General features: G+C 48.9%; 1 pseudogene; it reads right to left on the bottom strand.

The window, feature by feature from the left end:
* Nucleotides 1-6,907: 6,907 nt before the first annotated feature.
* On the bottom strand, nucleotides 6,908-7,027 carry LOC129635636 (uncharacterized; annotated as a pseudogene).
* Between the last annotated feature and the right edge of the window lie 3,246 nt (nucleotides 7,028-10,273).

Genomic DNA, 10,273 nt, shown 5'->3' with positions numbered 1-10,273 from the left:
GTGTATTTTTATAGCAGCCAATTAATAATACTGTAATGAAATCATTTCTTACATCTTTGCAACTTAGCTGTTAGGAGCTAAGAATGTGAGGGCTCATCTGAACCTCCTTTATTTCCCCTTATTCCAGTGGAGTGGTATCAGCAGGCAACTGCAGGAAGACATTATCTATGGTTTAAAACCCTGAGGCTTTCTCTTCAGCTCTAATTTAAACCTGAGAGGGAATATTACATGTCAAGTGAGAGTCACAAAATTTCAGATCTAGCATTTGGGGGAATCCTCTGTAAGTCCAAAACTAACGGTTAATTAAAAAAACATTGTTTTTATTTATTTGGCTGTTCCAGGTCTTAGTTGTGGCATGTGGATCAAAATATTGTCCGGGTGAATTCCCTGGTGGTCCAGGGGACCTGGGTTCTATCCCTGGTCAGGGAACTACATCCCACATGCCCTAACAAAGAGCTGGCTCAGCCAGATAAATAAATAAAAAGAAATCTTTTTTTAAATTGTCTTATATTTGTTGCTATACTTTTTGGAGCCCTGGGTCAGGCAGGCAAATCCTGTGCAGGCTCCAACTCAGCACCACTGCTTTGGATCTGAAACATACCTTCAGAGAGGAAGAAGGCACAAACAAACAGAAACACTGAAGCTATATACTGAAAAATGCCATCCATCTGCTTTAAATATTTTTTACCTTAAAATATTTTGTTGTGCCCCCTTCAAGGACAGGCTTTGAAGAACTCTGGAAATAACAGGAAGTTCTAAGAAAGTCTGTGGTGATGCTATTTTTTTTTTTAAACTTTTTATTTTGTGTTGGAGTATAACCAATTAACAGTGTTGTGGTAGTTTCACATGAACAAAGAAGGGTCTCACCCATACATATACATGTATCCATTCTCCCCCAGCCAGGCTGCCATTGAGCACAGTTCCTTGTGCTATATCATGGGTCCCTGTTGGTTATCCATTTTAAGTATAGCAGTGTGTACCTGCCCAAGTCAATCCTAAAGGAGATCAGTTCTGAATATTCATTGGAAGGACTGATGCTGAAGCTGAAGCTCCAATTCTTTGGCCCCTTGATGCGAAGAGCCCACGCATTAGAAAAGACCCTGATGCTGGGAAAGATTGAAGGCAGGAGGAGAAGGGGATGCCAGAGGACGAGATGGTTGGATGGCATAACTGACTCAATGGACATGAGTTTGAGTAACCTCCGGGAGATGGGAAAGGACAGGGAAGCCTGGCATGCTGCAGTCCATGGAGTTAGTCGGACATGACTGAGTGACTACTTGCAAAAAGTTTCAAAGCTAGTAAGTTTTAGAGCCAGGATCCAAACTGTGTAATGTAAAAAGTTTTGGTTGCAAACAACAGAAATAGATTCTAGCTAATGTGTGTGTGCTGTGTGCTTAGTCGCTCAGTTGTTTCCAACTCTTTGTCGCCCGCCAGGCTCCTCCGTCCATGGGGATTCTCCAGCCGAGAATGCTGGAGTGGGTTGCCATGCCCTCCTCCAAGGACTCTTCCCAACCCAGGGATCGAATTCAGGTCTCCCGCACTGCAGGCAGATTCCTTACCATCTGAGCCACCAGGGATGCCCCTACAAGAAGGGTCTTCTAGCTAATGTAGGTGAAATTTATTGAAGGCTATCAGGTGGCCCACAAAATGGATAAGAAAGGACATGCATGCATGCTAAGTTGCTTCAGTCGTGTCTGATTCTTTGTGACCCTGTGGACCATAGCCCACCAGGGTCCTCTGCCCCAGGGATTCTCCAGGCAAGAATACTGGAGTGGGCTGCCATGGCCTCCTCCAGGGGATCTTCCTGGCCCAGGGATCAAACCTGCATCTCTTCTGTCTCCAGAATTGGCAGGCAGATTCTTTACCACTAGCACCACCAAGGAAGCCCCTCCAAGAAGAGCCTAAGAACAGCTTAACAGTCTACTCAGAGCATCTATGGTACTTTGAATGATCACCTTGGCTGTAAAGCAAGGATAAGCCAGCATCAGTTACCTGGCCTAGCTTAGTCTTATGACTGGGCAAGGGGAGGCCACCTCGATTAACCAACCCAGCAGACCCTAAACACTGAGGGAAAAGTAATCCTTCGTGGAAATTAGAGTGCTTTAATCCAATGAAGACATACATAGGGACTTCCCTGGCTGTCCAATGGTTAGAATTGGATCATAAAGAAGGTTGAGCATTGAAGAATCGATGCCTTTTAATTGTGGTACTGGAGAAGACCTTTGAGACTCCCTTGGACAGCAAGGAGATCAAATGAGTCCATCCTAAAGGAAATCAACCCTGAATATTCATTGGGAGGACTGATGCTGCAGCTGAAGCTCCAGAACTTTGGCCACCTGATGCAAAGAGCCGACTCCTTGGAAAAGACCCCGATGCTGGCAAAGATTGAAGGCAGGAGGAGAAGGGAGGCAAAAGAGGATGAGATGGTTGGATGGCATCACGAACTCAATGGACATGAGTCTGAGCAAACTTGGAGATAGTGAAGGACAGGGAAGCCTGGTGTACTTCAGTCCATGGAGTTGCAAAGAGCTGGGCGCAACTTAGCGACTGAACAACAGCAGTCATGGTTAAGACTCAACATTTCCAATACAAGGGATGTGAGTTCATCTCCGGTGGGAGAACTGAGATCCCACATGCCGTGAGGCCACAAAAATGAAGGCAGACATATACAGTACTGGGTGTACTGTATATTTTCCCCAGTGTATTTTTCTCAATAAACCCAAATCTGTCCATATATAAATTCTTGGCCTTGTCCATTGTACTATTCTACTTCTTAAACATGGTAGCAAGCTAGAGCCCTTGTTAGCTAGATGTCAGAAAGTTAACAGAGGAAGAAGGAGGTCACAAGGGACAAAATGGAGTAGATCAGATTGCACAGTGATTTTATAAATACTTCTTTCTGACCAATATGGTGTGTTCTTAGCTAAGAGTGATTCTGATTTTTCCCGCTTGGTCCAATGAAAATCAAACAGAGTTAAACAGACCTGGGTCTGATTCTCTGTTTCACCACCTACTGTCTGTATAACTCTGGGCAAAGCAAAGTGAGCCTCATTTTCTTCATCTGTAAAATAAGCTAAAACCCACCACCTTACCATATTGTTATGGGTTTAACTGAACAAACCTGTTAAGTGCCTGACATATAAAATACTCCCAGTAAATGTCACTCTCCCGCTAGTCCCTGTCCCAGTGTACTGAAAAAGATTATATGGTATTAGTATTTTTAGTATTCTGAAGATTGTATGATTCATTTCTTCTGAAGACATAGTTTTTCTTACAGAAGAATATTCAGTTATTTCATGATGGCATTTCCACCTCCAAAAAACACAAATGGTCCCAAAATGCAGACAAAGATGAGTACCTGGACACCCCTAAACCATCAGCTTTTGAATGACCGGGTGAGTAATAAGAACTATTGTATTAGTTGAAATCATACTTTGAAGGGAAAAAAAGCATTAAAATTTTGGTAATCAAAACATGAACAGGAATTGCTTAGGATTGTATAGTGGATAAAAAAAAAAAAAAAAAGAAAGAAACCAAAAAACAAAATGAAGGATTTCTTCAAAAATTTTAATTGAAAAAAACTGAAATACATTTAGAACAAAAATAAAGAAAACTTTAATTGAGCCCCAGTTACCTGGCCAGAGTTGGCAAGAGATACAAAGTTCCTGCTTAGAAAGAAAGATCTTAGGGACTTCCCTGGTGGTCCAGTGGCTAAGACTCTTTGCTCCCAGGGCTGGGGCCCAGGTTCTATCACTGGCCAGGAAATTCAATCCCACATACTGCAACTAAAGACCTTGTGTGCTGCAACTAAGACCCAGCACAGCCAAATAAATTAATAAACATTTTTTAAAGATTTAGGAGATGAGAAGGAAGAGTGTCTACCAGCTCCCCTTCACCTCCATATCCAACTGGTTTTCAGGTTCTGTGAGTCTTCCTCCGAGGTCTCTTCATCCAGACCCCTTTTCTCCTTTGACTTGTGCACATCCAGCTCCACGTTCTCAGTTCACACACTCACCCCCCCTTTGCCTGGCACATTGCAGTAACCCCTCAGCTGGTTTCACTGTCTCTAATCCATCCTCTATTCTGGTCCCAGAATGATCTTTCTAAAATACCAAACTAATCCTATGAAGCAAGAGATAACAGACTGTTCCAAAGAATAAATTCCACCCTACCCACCATGCATAGCACTGAGGACCCCTTCATGTGTGTTAGTCACCGAGTCATGTCCGACTCTTGGAGACCCCATGGACTATAGCTGGCCAGGCTCCTCTGTCTGTGGGATTCTCCAGGCAAGAATACTGGAGTAGGTTGCCATGACCTCCTCCAAGGGATCTTCATGACCCATGGATCGAACCCAGTGTCCTTTATATCACCTGCATTAGCAAGTGAGTTTTCTTTTTTTAATTTATTTGGTTGCAATTTTGTTGAAGCATGTGAACCCTTAGTTGAAGCATGTGGGATCTAGTTCCCTGACCAGAAATCAAACCCAGGCCCCCTGCATTGGGAGCATGGAGTCTTAGCCCCTGGACCACCAGGGAAGTCCCAGCAGGTGAGTTCTTTAACACTGGCTCCACCTGGGAAGCCTGAAGAGCTTTTGTCAAATTTTATGAGAATTTCTAGGGAATTCCCTGGTGGCCCAGTGGCTCAGTCTGTGTTCCCAATGCAGGGGGCTGGGTTCCATCTGCGTTCAGGAAACTAGATCCCACATGCCGCAAGAGTTTGCATGCTGCAGCTAAAGAACCCACATGGCACAACTAAGACCCAGTGCAGTCAAATAAATAAAAATGTTTAAAAATTTCATGATTATTTCTAGATGAGCAATGATAAGAGAAATAACAATTTCTATTAGAAATGATATTTATTTTGTTGTTCAGAACTCCCATTTTATCACCCTCCCCCGCCATTTTTAGTTTGGTTTAGTTAGGTTCTAGTTTGGAGTAAAACTATTTTCAAAAATCTTAGCCTGCCATATGTAAAATAGATAGGCAATGGGAATTTGCTGCATGGCTCAGGAAACTCACACAGGGGCACTGTATCAACCTAGAGGGGTGGGGTGGGGAGAGAGAGGGGCTGCCAAGTCACTTCAGTCGTGTCCGACTCTGTGCGACCCCATAGACGGCAGCCCAACAGGCTCCCCGGTCCCTGGGATTCTCCAGGCAAGAACACTGGAGTGGGTTGCCATTTCCTTCTCCAATGCATGAAAGTGAAAAGTGAAAGTGAAGTCGCTCAGTCGTGATCGACTCTTCGCGACCCCATGGACTGCAGCCTACCAGGCTCCTCCGTCCATGGGATTCTCCAGGCAAGAGTACTGGAGTGGGGTGCCATCGCCTTCTCCAAGAGAGAGGGGAGGGAGGTTCCAAAGGGAGGGGATATATGCATACCTATGGCTGATTCATGTTGAGGTTTGATAGAAAACAACAAAATTCTGTCAAGCAAAATCCTTCAATAAAAAAATAATTAAAATTAAAAAACTGTCAAATCACTATGTTGTACACCTGAAACTAACATTATATTGTATGTCAATTATAATTCAATAAAAATTAAATATAATACAAATTTAAAAAATCTTGGACCGTGTATATACCCATATGTATGTGAATGAATGTATCAGTACTTAGACACACACATGGAATTTGCATATGTATACAGCAAACTGATAATAGTGAGTGCACAAGTGCTCAGTCTTGTCTGACTCTTTGCAACTCCACAGACTGTAGGCCTCCAGGCTCCTCTGTCCGTGGAATTTTCCAGGCAAGAATATTAGAGTGGGTCGCCATGCCCTCCTCCAGGGAATCTTCCCATCCCAGGGATTAAACCCACGTCTCTTTATGTCTCCTGCATCAGCAGGTGGGTTCTTTACCGGTTGAGCCACCAGAGAAGCCCAACTATCAATAGTGGTTTCCCCTAAAAAGTTGGACAACATGGAAGAGTGGGAGGGAAGTCTGTTGGAAGAGAGAGTTTTTGTTTTTTTTTTTTTACCCTATACACTGCAATATTTAACCATTTAAAAAACAAATATAAGTAAAAGCGAGCAAAGAACAGTAATGATGAGAATTAAAAAACAAGGGTTCCAGATCAGCTATACTAAATAATCTCCAGGGAAAAGACATCCGAGAAGAACGTGAGGAGCAAGAATGAAGGGAATTGGTCATATTTTCAATATGGTGGGAAAATACAAGAGCCGTTGGAGCAGGATGGTGACAGAATTGCATCTGCATTTCCAAACGGTCATCTTGCTCCACATCACTAATGATTGGAGAGACTCAACTCCAAACGCCAAGGAGGGACCACTTCGCCCGAGTCCGATTGGGCCTCATTGCAATGTCTGTCCATAGCAGATGCTGGAGAAGCTGTGGAGCAAAGGGAACTCTCCTCCACGCTGAGTAGGAATGGGAGTTGGTACAGCCGGGATGGAAAAGAGTATGGAGGTTCGCGAAGGAACTAAAAGTAGAAGTAGCCTATGGTTCAGCAGTCCCACTCCCAGGCATAGATCCACCCCCAGTACAAGCCAACAAGCTAGATGCCCCGTTTGGGCACATCTATCAGTTAGCGCGCACGCATGCGCATGCGCGATCGCCTGCGAGGCTGGGGTGGGGCGGGGGCTGGGGCTCTGGCTGGAGTCGGTGCAAGCCCCGGGATTGCCTGAGGCAAGCCAAAGGAGCCCCAGAGGGAGACGGGACGGCCGGTCGTCTGGTTTCCTGAAAGCCGAATGCGAATGCGGAGGGGCTCGCGGGCCGCGGGGAGGCAACCCAGGTCTGCAGCGGGAGTCGGGGCCCCGGCCACCCACTCACTCCCCCCGCCCCGGGAGGGGCTGGGGCTGCGGGGGTGGCGGGGGGGCGAGGGGGGTGTGGGTCCAAGAATTGGGACGCGGGGCGGGGGCTAAAGGACCTCTTCTGGTAGGCAAAAAAGCCTCCAGCACCCGGAATTCCCAGGTGGTCTCCCATCCAAGATACTAAACAGGCCCGACCCTGCTTAGCTTCCGAGATCAGACGAGATCGGGCGCCTTCAGGCCGATAGGGCCGGAGACGGACGCGGTCGCCGCGGGGCGCCCTAAGAGCCTTGCGCTTCGCCTCCCTTTCGCTCTGACCTGCAGGTCGGGCCAACGGGCCGCCCCTCTCCTCGGGGGGCCGTGCTGTACTTGAGCCGCACGACCCGCGACCGCACTCCAGCCTGCTGACGCCGGCCCGGCCCCCGAACACCGCCAACACCAGACCAGCAACCGCCTGGCCGGGCCCGGGGCCCGATGGGCTTCCAGGACCCCCCAGTGACCGGGAGGGCGTGCGTGCGTGCGCGCGGGGCCTGGGGGGTGGGCTGAGGGGTGCGGAGGTCTCGGCGCCCTCCCACCCCCGGCCACTCCAGACCCGGCCGCGCTGGCTGAGCGGGGCCTCCCCTCCCCATCCCGTTCGCTGCTCAGGGCCGCGCGACCCCGGAGGTGTCGGTCTTCGGGGCCCGCCGCCTCCCGATCCCCGCGGCCCGGGGGCCTCTGAACCTCCTGCGGGCCTAGGCGCAGCGAATCTTGAGCGCCCAACTTGCCCGGCACCTGCCCGCTGCCCAAACCCACCGGGAGCCACGGAGGCGCGGTCGACCGGAGCGCCTCAGCCCCGCCCCTTTGCCCTACCGAGGCGCCCCCCTTGTCCCCACGCCGCCCGCCAAGCACCCGACCTTCCTGTGAGAGCAGACGAACCACAGGCAGGCACACAGACAGACAGACAGACAGACAGACACACACACACACACACGAGTGTGGTCTTTGGAAATACTTCTGTTCGTAGTTGCTGGGTTGAGCCCAACTCTTATAGGACCCATGGAGTGCGGCCCATCAGGCTCCTCTGTCCGTGGCATTTCCCAGGCGAGAATACTGGAGTGGGTTGCCATTACCTTCTCCAGGGGATCTTCCCGACCCAGGGATCAAACCCGAGTCTCCTGCGGGCGGATGCCTTGCCATCTGAACCAGCACATTGCGAATTCCCTAGGCAAAATACAAAGAAAAGAGCTCGTGTGCTACTAAGTGGAAAGATGATTGAAGAAACAGAAGGTGTCCTTTGTTGGTATCTTGGAATCTTTCTTTAGTTTTCGTTGATTTTTACTCTTAAGGCTACTTGAACAAGGCAAGAGAGAAACCCCAGAACTGAAAAGCAATTGACTTTTTTGAAAGAAACCTGTGCAGGTTAAGCACTCTTCGTTTTTGAGAGATGGTGAAATGCAAAATCTTGATTCAACACATATGACTTTGGTGAACTTTATTTCAAATCTCCATGATGAACCCCTAAGGCGTCCAGGAAGAAAGGAGTAGAGCGGGAGACAAAAAGAGCAGCCTTTCCCCTTGGCGCCATCCCAACCAGCTGCTTAGTTTCTTCATCTCATGAACTACCATCTGGGCTTATCTGGTTTGTCTGATTCTTGTTTCGGGGCCCGTTTCTAGTCACAAGGCTGTCAACAGTGGGGGGTGGGGTGGGGGGTGGGGGAAGCCCTTCTTTCCATTCCACATGAGACCCAGTGGACAATCCAGGCTCTGGCCACTGCATAGAGCGTGCAGCAACAATAGCAACGGTGATGCTGGTTAACAACGCATATTCCTGGAATCCACTCCGTTGCCTACTGAGTGTGTGCGGTGGTGGTCTGGAACCTATACCTGGAAGCTTTCTTGATGATTGCAAATGACACCAAAGTCCGAGGACGATGGAAGATCTTCACGTTTCTGCAAGAGCCACACACCTCCAGAAGGAACCACAAGACTTGCCTGACATGGTCAAGGTCTAAGTATTGGACTACACGTCGGAAGGTCTCCACCTTTGCTATGGAAGTCAAACGATCTTTCTTGGAAATGAAAATGGATCACACTGAACGTTCACATTCTTCTAGAGCATTTGAAAAGCCCTAAACTGTAGAAATCTGCTGTACGAGTTCCTTGAAAGCAAGAACCCATACTGATGGATATGTCTTAATGCCTTAGATTGTGCCTTGAATATAGCGTACACATGAACCCAGGAAAGGAAAGAATGGAATCGCCAAATATACAAAGAGATCAAAAGTGCCGAGCCAAGTGACACCTTGAGGCTTCCAAGAACTTTTCTGTCTTTCACACACTAAGTAAATCCTGAGCACCTACGATGAGCTGGGAGGCATGTAATAAGTTTCTGGAACTAGAAGGCGGAGAGAAGCAGACACAGAGTTCCTGCTTTCACTGAGACGACTCTAATGATACATCACAGGCAGATCCTTGGAGAACTTGTCGAGGGGCCTCTACCCTCACCAAAACCTGGGTGTCAGGGAAGGCTTTTCAGAGTAACCATTGCGTTGAGGTCCATAGGTGGAACCTACGTAAACCAGGGTTGAGATGCAGGAAGAATTTCAGGCAGGGAAAACAGCATCCTGGAAGTCTACGTGACCAGGGAAACTTAGGACGTTCAAGAAATGAAAATGCCCTATGGGATGGAAGCCAAAGAGTGCAGAGGGCATTCCAGGGAAAAGACATCCGAGAAGAACGTGAGGAGCAGGCATGAAGGGAATTGGTCGTATCTTCAATATGATGGGAAAATACAAGAGCCGTTGGAGCAGGATGGTGACAGAATTGCATCTGCATTTCCAAACGGTCATCTTGCTCCACGTCACTAATGATTGGAGAGACTCAACTCCAAACGCCAAGGAGGGACCACTTCGCCCGAGTCCGATTGGGCCTCATTGCAATGTCTGTCCTTAGCAGATGCTGGAGAAGCTGTGGAGCAAAGGGAACTCTCCTCCACGCTGAGCAGGAATGGGAGTTGGTACAGCCGGGATGGAAAAGAGTATGGAGGTTCGCGAAGGAACTAAACGTAGAAGTAGCCTATGGTTCAGCAGTCCCACTCCCAGGCATAGATCCACCCACAGTACAAGGCAACAAGCTAGATGCCCCGTTTGGGCACATCGATCTGTGCGCGCGCTCGCATGCGCATGCGCGATCGCCTGCGAGGCTGGGGGTGGGGCGGGGGCTGGGGCTCTGGCTGGAGTCGGTGCAAGCCCCGGGATTGCCTGAGGCAAGCCAAAGGAGCCCCAGAGGGAGACGGGACGGCCGGTCGTCTGGTTTCCTGAAAGCCGAATGCGAATGCGGAGGGGCTCGCGGGCCGCGGGGAGGCAACCCAGGTCTGCAGCGGGAGTCGGGGCCCCGGCCACCCACTCACTCCCCCCGCCCCGGGAGGGGCTGGGGCTGCGGGGGTGGCGGGGGGGCGAGGGGGGTGTGGGTCCAAGAATTGGGACGCGGGGCGGGGGCTAAAGGACCTCTTCTGGTAGGCAAAAA

This window comes from Bubalus kerabau, chromosome 20, assembly GCF_029407905.1.
Source record: "Bubalus kerabau isolate K-KA32 ecotype Philippines breed swamp buffalo chromosome 20, PCC_UOA_SB_1v2, whole genome shotgun sequence".
NCBI lineage: Eukaryota > Metazoa > Chordata > Mammalia > Artiodactyla > Bovidae > Bubalus > Bubalus kerabau.
Note: the sequence above shows the minus strand (reverse complement) of the source record. Positions and strands in the feature narration are given on the sequence as shown.